Raw genomic sequence first — 11,939 nt, forward strand, 5'->3', positions numbered from 1 at the left:
TTCATCGATTTGCTCAAGTGGGCACCAGTAACGTCTCCATTGTCAGACTTCTTATTACTGTTTTTGGCATATCGAATACACCACAGGGAGCTTGCCAGGCTCTGCCGTGGGGGCAGGATACTCTCGGTAGCTTGCTGGGCTCTCCGAGAGGGACAGAGCAATCGAACCTGGGTAGGCTGCGTGCAAGGCAAATGCCCTACCTGCTGTGCTATCGCTCCAGCCCATTGGAACGATACAGAGAAGATTAGCATGGCCCCTGCACAAGGATAACATGCAAATCCACAACTCAATTTTTAAAAATATAAATGAACTGCCATTCTTTAAAGGATTGATCAACTTTTTCTTATCTGAAAATAAAACAAAGCATATCCTTAAGCCCCAAAATCTAATTTCAAATGATTTGTAGGCAGTGAAGATGTCTAGTGGGCTACTTGTATAATTATAGAGACTGGCCTTGAATGCAAACTGAGCCTTTCTTTTTTCAAATGTAAAATGGTAACATGAATAATATCAGATTCTTGCTGTTTGATGTGGATAAAGTGAGAGCATGTGTGGAACATGAAATCTGAGAAGGCCTATACGCCTCATAAATGTTGGTTCTCTCGCCTTTCTCTTCCTACTCCTACTCCACACAAAGGCTTAGATTCTGTATTCATACCTCGTATTGACAATTTAAGTTTTACTTTCTAATTTTAATCTCAATCTGTACTCTTTTAAAAATATGTTGTTTTGTGTGGAATAAATGTCATTTGCAAGCATTTAACATTTACAAAAAGTACTCACATTTATAATCTCAGGTGAGCCTTCCACAGTGCACATAGTTATGTATGATATACATTGTAGCCTTTTCTGTAGATAACTAAAAAGAAATATTATACCCAATACAACACCTTACTAAGGTCTAGGTCAATGGAAGGTTAGAACAAAAACCCCAGGATTCTGACTGAGTCTTTCACCTTGTTTTATGTCTGATGTTTTCATTTTCCTATCTGTTTTGCCCATTTCTGGGCTGTTTTTGCTTTGTATGTGCATGAATATATATTTTTGACAGTTTTTGCAATAATCATTGCATTAGCCATGATTCTTTCAATTTCAAGTGACAGAAACTCTACTTAAAAAGATCCATGAGCTCCTGTGCAGAGTAAGATGAGAATGAAGTGTTGTTGAGCTTTGCTGAGCCTAAGGGAGTATTTTACAACAATTTTTAGACTGGTTTCTTACAATCTTGGTTCCTTCCTGTGGATCCATTGTCTTATGGTTAGCCCCTAATCTTATGCTATTGCCCCCTCATTTAGGAAATTTTTACCTGTGGCCCCCTTGGAACGTCCTTTGAGGGCTCTTTAGGAGCCTGATGGCCCCTGGTTTAGAAATGAAATAGTCTAAGGATTCAGAGATACCATTAGTCTATAGCACAGCGGTAGGGCGTTTGCCTTGCCCACAGCCAGCCCGGCTGAGCCAGGTTTGATTCCTCCGCCCCTCTCAGAGAGCCTGGCAAGCTACCGAGAGTATCTTGCTCACACGGCAAAGCCTGGCAAGCTACCTGTGACGTATTCAATATGCCAAACACAGTAACAAGTCTCAAAAAAAAAAATGGAGATGTTACTGGGCCTGCTAGAGCAAAATTGAACAGCAGAAGGACAGTGTTTTTGTTGTTTCTTTTATCAGTCTTCTCTCTGGTTTTGACCTCACTCATTTCTACTGATGCTTCCTTCTTGTGGAAGCATGACCAGCAAGACTCTATATCTTCTCCACTGCTTTCAATGCAGGGGGAAAAGCGAGAGTCATGTTTATCTTCTGTCTGAAACCGTGGTTGTGGGCTATTCATGGATGCAACCATTAACAAGAATGCTGGAGTCTCAGATCAGCTGGGACAGAGTACAGAGGGCCCAGATCATTGGCTTCTCAGAAACAAACATTTATAAGAGTTCAGGATTCTTTTATCTCAAGTTTTATTGGGGAGGGACTTGTTGCGGTATGAAAGAAAGCTTGCTTCCCTAGGTGGATACATGGTCAGAGGCTCTACTCTAGTGCCACCAACCAACAGAAGGAGTCTATGTTGAGCAACCCACAGTGTTGCTGAAGAGTCAGTCTTGGGAAGGCCATAGGACTTATAGGAAACCTAGGTGAGTTCCCATGTAGATGAGCAACTTTTCCCACTTCTCCAAAGACATTTGTTAGGCTACACTAACGTTTACTTGATCTGTTCTCCTGGGAGCTTATTCCTGCAACCCTGCAGTATCGGAACTGTAAACCCCCTAAAATTTGGTTAGATTGAGATTTTATTTGGGGGAACTGAACTCTAGGTTTTTTGTCTTCACTGGGGGAAAAATTTCATTGGTTAGACAGAGTGTCTAAGAAAGCAAAACCATTTAAATACGTACCTGAGACATATATGTAGGTGCTCTTGATACAGTGATATGTCTGCTGGGTTTTGGAGAAGGTTTAGAGGGGTGAGTTAAGCAAGATGTATGGTATTCATGAATTGGTTGGACTATTCTGGGTGGGGCTGAGGTTACACAGGAATACTGGGACTTCAGAGTTGCTCAAAGGTCACATATATAATTAGTTTCACTTATGTAGATAAGGGACATGCGAGTTGATATGTATTTTAGCCTTTATAAAGGAAAAAGGTGAAATCAATGTCAGGCCTCTTCTTTCCATATGCACCAACGGTGTGAACTGCCATAATTGCATGATTATCTGGCACTTCTTGCTGTTAATAATATTCTCTTCTGCCTCTCCATAGTCATCTGGTTAGTTGGGGTAAGCACAGCTCACAGCAAACTAGTAGGGGTATGCCTGAGGGCAGAAAAAAGCATATAACAAAAATAAAAACAAAAGTGTGCAGATGTTGACGACACCCTGGATCTTACATTGTTACAAATCATCTCATTTCAGATATTATTTTGAAAATCAAGCTGTTTTTCCTGATTTTTATCCAGAGAGCTTGTTCTTTTCAGTAAAACTTACTCATTACATTTTTTTAATACCTGTGAAGGCCTTTCCATAAAAATAAACTAAAACCCAGGATGGAACATTTTTGTCAGACCATACATTCTGTTTGGAGTTAGATGTGATCCTGGTGAGTACAGAGAAAGCATCTCGGGCAGTGCCCACCAGCCATCCCTCCACCTGCCTACCCACACTACTGCGACTCCTGGCAAGGAAGCCAACCTGCCTGAGCACTCACTGAATATATATTCAATGGTGCGACATTTACAAGATGCCAAGGAAATGTTGAAATGAATAAATTTAAAATATATCTTAATACCTGAAGCAAGACAGAGAGAGCTGAATGAAGTAAAGTGTTCCTTTAAGAAGATACATAACAAAAGAGCTAAAAGTAAATATGCCTGAATATTTCCAGAGGCATTTTATGGTTTTATTTGTTCTTTTTTCTCTGCCTCTTCTTCTCAAATATATACATCAGATATAGTAAAAAATTAATGAATAACAGTAATGATGATAACAATGATTATATAATTACCAAAAATTGTTACTGTTTATGCAGGCAATATATTGTGTCTAGCCCCAAAGTTTAGTAGTTTAAAGCAACATATATATTATCTTACTGTTCTGGAACTCAGAAGTCTGAAATAGAGAAGGGTTTGCACTCATTTATAAAAATTCTAGAGAGTGGCGTTCCCAGAAAATGACCCAGGGAAGTGCAAGCCCCCTCCCCCTCTTCGCCAAGGTGCCCCCAAGCTCCTAGGCCCTAGGGGATCTCCAGTAAGCTTTAGTCTTTCATCAAAAGTGGGACTCTAATCCTTATCAGATACTGACATGGCTGACTCCCCTACAGGTACAGCGGTGGGGGAGGAGGGAGCCTGGCCGCAGCTATTTTCCTCTTTCCTAGCTCTTTGGACTCACATCTCAATTTCCAAGACCTAATTCTGTGGAGGACATCCTGGCTATCCCAAACATATTAGGCCAATAGTCCACTAGCTTATTCCAAACTCACTAAAATAACACTGAACACAAGAAACTGATGAAGCACACATCCTCTGAAGCTGCACTAGGGGCCTCACATAAGTCACAGAGGAGTATCAAAGAGGAAGTTAGTATTATAGAAGTGGGAAAAGGTGACCACCATTGACAGAGCTCATCCAGAATCATTTCTTGCAGTGAGAGGGGGACACTGATAGTGAACTGGAGAGTCCCACCTCCATACTACCACAGCAACATGAAGAAAGAGCGCAAATTCCCACCATGAGGAGTGGATGAAGAAAAGAGTCCAGAAGCCTCAATAGGGAATACCGACAAATACAATCTCTCCGATAAAGAATTCAGAGATGAAATGTTGAGGATGTTCAATGAACTCAAAGAAATGGTGGAACAGGCATCCAGTAAATTAAAGGAAGACATGAAAGAAACAGTGTAACAGACAGGGAATAAAATACAGGAAGAAATGAGAGCAGAAATAAGAAAGCTACAAACAGAAGGGTCACTAATAAAGGATTCAGTAGATGAAATAAGAAACTCAGTGGGTGCCTTCAATAGTAGAATGACACTAGCTGAAGATAGAATCAGTGAGCTTGAAGATGAGCTGCAGACAGCATAAAGGGAACAAAATACATTGGGAAAAGACCTAAAAATAGTTCTATGGCTAGTCAGAGACCTAGGGGATGAACGCAAGAGGAACGATAAGAGAATCATCAGAATACCAGAAGGACAGGGAGGCAACCCCAATAAAGTAGCAACAGTTAAAGAAATTATTGCTGAGAAGTCCCTAGAGCTGAAGAATGCAGGCATCGATTCAAGAAGCCCAAAGGATACCAGCTAAAAGAGACCCTAATAAAAAGACATACCATAATCAGAATGACAAATGCCACAGATAGAGACACAATACTGCAAGTAGCAAGGTCAAAGAAGGAAATCATATACAAAGGAGCACCCCTTAGATTTACAGCAGACTTATCAAAGGAAATCTTCCAAGCCTGAAGACAATGTCGGGATATAGTGAAAAAACTCAGTGAAATGAACAACTCACCAAGAATACTTTAATCCAGCTAAACCTTCACTCAAACTCGAAGGAATGATTTACTATTTCATGAATAAACAACAGCTCAGGAACTTCAGAGACTCAAAACCAAACTTAAAGAAGGACTAGAGCTCCGGGACCGGCCCGCCCAGCAGTCCATCGCCCCCCCCCCATCCAGGTGGGTTGGAGGAGCCCAGCCGAGGCCCGCCCCTGACCCCAGCCATGCCACCCGCCCACCGATCCCTGCCAGAGGACAGCGGACCCCGCCGTGTGTCCAACTCCTGGACCAGCCCACCCAGCAGTCCATCGCCCACCCCATCCAGGATCCTGGGAGGGAGTGGCCTGGGACTGGCTGGGGGCGTGGCCTCTAAGAAGGGCGCCTGGCCTCCCAAAAGTGGGTGTGTCCTTCTTCCTGGCAGGCGGCCGCTTATGCAGCCGCAGCTATATCACTCACTCCAAGCAATTTGGACCTTCATCCTTTCATCCTTTTCATCAACTTGTCACCTAATACCAACCAAAAATTTCTCACCTCTTCTACTACAATTCAACAACATCCCACTCGCCTACTCCATTTCCAACAAAAGTCCTGTTTGAAAATAGTTGTACAAGCTCAGTAGTAAATAGCACCTCCTCCAAAAGTTTCACTCAATGTCAATTATAAAACAAAGAATAACGCCTGATTGAGAAGATCAGACTCAGAAAGGTAGACGAGGTCCATCTAGCAGCAACAAAGCTGAACGGCTCCTGGCAGTCTCTCCTCACTCAACCAGAATAGTACCAGTGACCATGAAGGACCAAACCACACTGGTCACAATGGTAAAGCAACGCAAAAGCCCACCAAACTTTCTTATTCACGAGGCTAGCCCAGAAGACGCCAACAGTACTATAGTGTTAGACAACCTCTCTGACAAGGAATTCAGAATGGAGCTACATAGGATGCTTAGGGAACTAAAAGAAACAATGGAAAGCAATGGCAATAAAAGACAAGAGGATTTGAAAGGCAGAAATGAGGAAAATGCAATCGGAAATGTCGGACCTGAAAAACCTGGTAGCCGAATTGAAAACCTCAGTGGAAGGCCTCAGCAGCAGAGTAACAGCGGCTGAGAAAAGAATCAGTGAGCTCGAAGATCAAGTTCAGAGACTTGCCAGAAAAGAGCAGAAAATGGAAAAGAGACTCACAGTTCGAGAACAGATGGCAAGAGAAGATCGTGACGAAGCCAAGATGGGTAACATAAGAATTATTGGAGTCCCAGAGGGACAGGAAGAAAACATTGATGAAGAAGAAACTGTCAAAGACATCATTGCTACAACGTTCTCAGAGCTGAAGAAAACTTGTGATCGCATCCAGGAGGCCCGAAGGGTACCAGCTAGAAGAAATCCGAATAAAAATACCCCAAGACACATCCTGATCAAAAAGACCAAAACTTTAGACAGAGACAAAATTCTGAAAGCAGCAAGATCGAATAAAGAAATCTCTAACAAAGGAGCATCCTTAAAATTCACAGCTGATTTGTCTGATGAAACCCTCAGGGCCCGAAAACAGTGGTGGGACATAGTGAAAAAACTCAATGAAATAAATGCCTCTCCAAAAATACTTTACCCAGCGAGACTCCATTCATAATAGAAGGAACAACACACAGGTTCACAGACAAACAACAGCTCAGGAACTTCATAGACTCAAAACCATGGTTACAAGTACAACTAAATGTGCTACATTAATGCAAGACAGGCCCCTCAAATACACCAAATTTCAACAGAACAATGGGACAAAATCCCATAACAATAATCTCTCTCAATGTCAATGGTCTAAACGCACCATTAAAAGACATAGAGTGGCAGGATGGATTAGAAAATTGAAACCAACATTCTGCTGCCTGCAAGAAACACATCTCAATAGTCAAAGCAAACAAAGACTCAGAGTCAAAGGCTGGAAAACAATCCTACAGGCAAACAGCTCCCAGAAAAAAGCTGGGATAGCCATCCTAATATCAGACCACATCGATTTCAGAGTGAAAAAGTTCATAAGAGACAGTGAAGGCCATTACCTATTGATCAAAGGATCTGAGACAACAGGAAAAACTTACAATAATAAATGTATATGCACCTAATGAGAGACCAGCAAAGTACTTAAAACAACTACTCATAGATTTGGAAAAAGACATCAATAGCAACACAATACTAGTGGAAACTTCAACACCGTTTTGTCACCTCTTGATAGATCAACCAGACTCAAGCTTAGCAAGGACATACTTCATCTGAGGGAAACAATGGAAGAAAGAGACTTAGTAGATACATACAGGACACTTCATTCACAAAAAGCTGAATACACATTCTTCTCAAGCGTACATGGAACATTCTCCAAGATAGACCACATGCTGAGCCACAAAACCTGCCTCCATAAAATTAAGAAGATAGAGATTATATCAACAATCTTCTCAGACCATAATGCGCTGAAATTAAAAGTAAATCACACACAAAAACAGAAAACTAAATCAAACACCTGGAAATTAAACAGTGCGCTATTAAACAACGAGTGGCTTAGACAGGAAATTAAAGAGGAAATCAAAAGATTCCTAGAAACGAATGAAAATGAGGACACGAGTTACCAAAACTTATGGGACACAGCAAAAGCTGTGTTAAGAGGAAAGTTTATAGCTCTACAAGCATTCCTCAGAAAGGAGGAGCGAGCCCACATAAATAAACTAACCTCACAGCTTAAGAACTTGGAGAAGGACCATAAAAAGGAGCACAAACCTAACAGGAGGAAGGAAATAATAAAACTCAGAGCAGAGATTAACGAGAAGGAAACCCGAAAAACAATTCGAAAGATCAATGAAACCAAGAGCTGGTTCTTTGAGAAAATTAACAAGATCGATAAGCCCCTAGCAAAACTCACAAAGAAAGGGAGAGAGAAAACCCTAATAAACCGAATCAGAAATGAAAAGAGGGTCATTACAACAGAAACTACAGAAATTCAAAGGATCCTCGGGGAATACTTTGAGAAGCTTTATGCCACGGAACATCAAAACCTCGAGAAAATGGATAAATTCTTAGACTCCTACAGACTCCCAAGGCTGAACCAAGAAGACCTGGAATACCTGAACAGACTTATCACCACCAAGGAAATTGAAATGGTAATAAAAAGTCTCCCCAAGCACAAAAGCACTGGCCCGGATGGATTCACCAGTGAATTCTTCCAAATCTTTAAAGAAGACTTACCTCAATCCTCTTTAAGCTTTTCCACGAAATTGAAATATAAAATACACTTCCAAACAGTTTCTATGAAGCAAATATCACACTGATACCAAAAGCAGACAGAGATAACACAAAGAAAGAGAACTACAGGCCGATATTCCTGACGAACACAGATGCAAAGATTCTCAACAAACTACTAGCAAATAGAATCCAACTACTCATCAAAAAGATCATACACCATGACCAATTAGGATTCATCCCAGGGATGCAAGGATGGTTTAACATTCGGAAATCAATCAACATAATCCATCATATCAACAAAAGAAAAGATAAAAAGCATATGATCATATCAATAGATGCAGAGAAAGCATTTGACAAGATCCAGCACCCCTTTATGATGAAAACCCTAGCCAAAATGGGTATAGAGGGGACTTTCCTCAACATAGTTAAAGCCATCTACCACAAGCATCATCCTCAATGGGGAAAAACTGAGAGCCTTCCCTCTAAGATCAGGGACGAGACAAGGATGTCCACTCTCTCCACTGCTGTTCAATATAGTCCTGGAAGTACTTGCAATAGCAATTAGGCAAGAAAAAGATATTAAGGGCATTCAGGTAGGAAAGGAAGAAATCAAGCTCTCACTATTCGCAGATGGTATGATACTATACTTAGAGAATCCAATAACCTCCACCAAAAAACTCCTAGAATCAACAGACTTGTATAGTAAAGTTGCAGGCTATAAAATCAATACCCAAAAGTCCATGACTTTCCAATACGCAAACAGTGAGAGAGAGGAAAGCTACATGAAAAAAACAATCCCGTTCACAATTGTGCCCCAGAAAATCAAGTACCTAGGAATCAGCTTAACTAAGGAAGTAAAGGACCTGTACAAAGAAAACTACAAAACGCTACTTCAGGAAATAAAAGAGGACATGAGGAAATGGAAAGATATCCCCTGCTCATGGGTCAGAAGATTTAACATAGTCAAAATGGCAATACTACCGAAAGCATTGTATAAATTCAATGCAATCCCTATAAGGATACACATGACATTCTTCAAAGTAATGGAGCAAACACTCCTGAAATTTATATGGAACAATAAGCCCCCACGAATAGCTAAAGCAATTCTTGGGAAAAAGAAAATGGGTGGAATCAACCTCCCGAACTTCAAACTGTACTACAAAGCAGTAATAATCAAAACAGCATGGTACTGGAACAAAGGCAGAACTGCAGACCAATGGAACAGAGTTGAATACACTGACATCTCCCCTCAATCATATGATCATCTAATCTTTGATAAAGGTGCAAGAAATGTGAAGTGGAGTAAGGAAAGCCTCTTTAACAAATTGTGCTGGCATCACTGAACGGCTACATGCAAAAAAACGGGCTCAGAACTCTGCCTAACACCATGTACAAAGGTAAGATCAAAATGGATTAAAGATCTCAACATCAGACCAGAAACCATAAGGTACATTGAAGACAAAGTTGGCAAAACCCTCCATGACATTGAGGCTAATGGTATTTTCAAAGATGCCATGCCACTGGCTGAGCAAGTGAAAACAGAGATACATAAATGGGACTATCTTAAAGTAAGAAGCTTCTGCACCTCCAAAGATACAGTGACCAAAATACAAAGACAGTCTACAGAATGGGAAAGAATATTCGCCGAATACACATCTGACAAGGGGTTGATATCAAGGATATACAAAATACTGGTTGAACTCCACAAGAAGAAAACATCCAACCCCATCCAAAAATGGGGCAATGAAATGAACAGAAACTTTCTCAAAGAAGAAATCCGGGAGGACGGGAACCACAGATCCCGGAGGGAAAAAAAAAACAGGTTCCAAAAAGAGCCGAGATCACCGGGAAGTCCCAGATGGGGTAGGTACCGCATCCCGCCTCCCCCAGATGGAACCCCGGTGACCAGAAGCCTCTACAAGCACAGCTCGAGTATGCGGGAACTAGGACTTTTTCTCAAAACCAAATAGACATCTCTGTATATACAAAGTGATCAATGGGAAGTAAACCACCCAACCTTTCTTCCTGAACATCAGAGTTAAGTTTGGAGCACGGCCACAGCCCCAGAAACACAAGGACTTAATGCAGAACCCAGCAGCTTGGAGCAGAAAAGTGAACGAACTATGCATTAATCCAGGCCATCATGTCTGCCCGGAGGGGAAAGGGTGTTGCCCCATTCGCCCTCTCTTCTCTGGAAAGAAGGATGGCGGCCGCATGGGAGCCTTGTGGACAGCAGGTATGAGCCGGGGGTGTGGGGGCGACTAAAACCTCATGGGAAGGGGAGCGTTCCGGTCCGTCCTTCAAGCCCTACCGAGGTCACCAGTTGCCCCCCACAAGCGGGTCCCCAGCACGGCCACAGCCCCAGAAGCACAAGGACTTAATGCAGAACCCAGCAGCTTGGAGCAGAAAAGTGAAAGGACTATGCATTAATCCAGGCCATCATGTCTGCCCAGAGGGGAAAGGGTGTTGTCCCATTCGTCCTCTCTTCTCTGGAAAGAAAGATGGCGGCCGCATGGGAGCCTTGTGGACAGCAGGTATGAGCTGGGGGTGTGGGGGCGACTAAAACCTCATGGGAAGGGGGGCATTCCGGTCTGTCCTTCACGCCCTACCAAGGCCACCAGTTGCCCCCCACGAGCGGCTCTCCAGCACGGCCACAGCCCCAGAAGCACAAGGACTTAATGCAGAACCCAGCAGCTTGGAGCAGAAAAGTGAACGGACTATGCGTTAATGCAGGACATCAAGTCTGCCAGAGGGGAAAGGGTGTTGCCCCATTCGCCCTCTCCTCTCTGGAAAGAAAGATGGCGGCCGCATGGGAGCCTTGTGGACAGCAGGTATGAGCCGGGGGTGTGGGGGCGACTAAAACCTCATGGGAAGGGGGGCGTTTCGGTCCGCACTTCACGCCCTACTGAGGCCACCAGTTGCCCCCCACTAGCGGCTCTCCAGCACGGCCATGACTCCAGAGCACAGAAACCAATTTCTTAACTATCTGACTTTCAGTATAAATACTTCCAGGGTCAATAAGTAAAATAGCAGAAATCCAAAACCAACATTTAATTCTTGAACCCAGCTGTAGAAAGCAAATCACTTCACAATGCTTTTTCAGCATGTCTGATTTGTGGGGGGTAAACTCTAAATAATAGTGGTGAAACTTTTCTTTAAACAGTGAATCTAATCAAAGCAGATTGATCATCTGCCTCACAGGGACTGGGAGGGGTGGGGGGTGGGGCTTTATTGGGGTTCTTCGTGGTAAAAAATAAGTATTGGTAAAGGGAAATGTGTTTGATATTTGCATGACTGAGACCTAAACCTGATAACTTTGTAACCTTTCCCACAGTGATTCAATAAATAAAAAAAAAAAGTAAACACACACACAAAAAAAGAAGAAATCTGAATGGCAAAAAAAGCACATGAGAAAATGCTCTACATCATTAATCATCAGGGAGATGCAGATCAAAACCACAATGAGATACCATCTCACACCTCAGAAACTGGCCCACATTCAAAAGAACAAAAGCAACCATTGCTGGCATGGATGTGGCGAGAAAGGGACACTCCTTCACTGTTGGTGGGAATGCTGACTGGTTCAGCCCTTATGGAAAACAGTATGGGCATTCCTCAAAAAATTAGAAATTGAGCTCCCATTTGACCCAGCGATACCAGTCCTGGGAATATATCCCAGAGAGGCAAAAATGTGTAGCCGAAGTGACATCTGCACTTGTTTGTTCATTGCAGCACTCTTTAC

The 11,939-nt window shown here is 42.4% G+C and overlaps 1 pseudogene; it reads left to right on the plus strand.

The window, feature by feature from the left end:
* Positions 1–203: 203 nt before the first annotated feature.
* LOC130027850 (uncharacterized) lies at positions 204–295 on the plus strand (annotated as a pseudogene).
* The last annotated feature ends 11,644 nt before the right edge of the window (positions 296–11,939 follow it).

Source organism: Sorex fumeus, unplaced genomic scaffold (assembly GCF_029834395.1).
Source record: "Sorex fumeus unplaced genomic scaffold, SorFum_2.1 ptg000037l, whole genome shotgun sequence".
Taxonomy (NCBI): Eukaryota; Metazoa; Chordata; class Mammalia; order Eulipotyphla; family Soricidae; genus Sorex; species Sorex fumeus.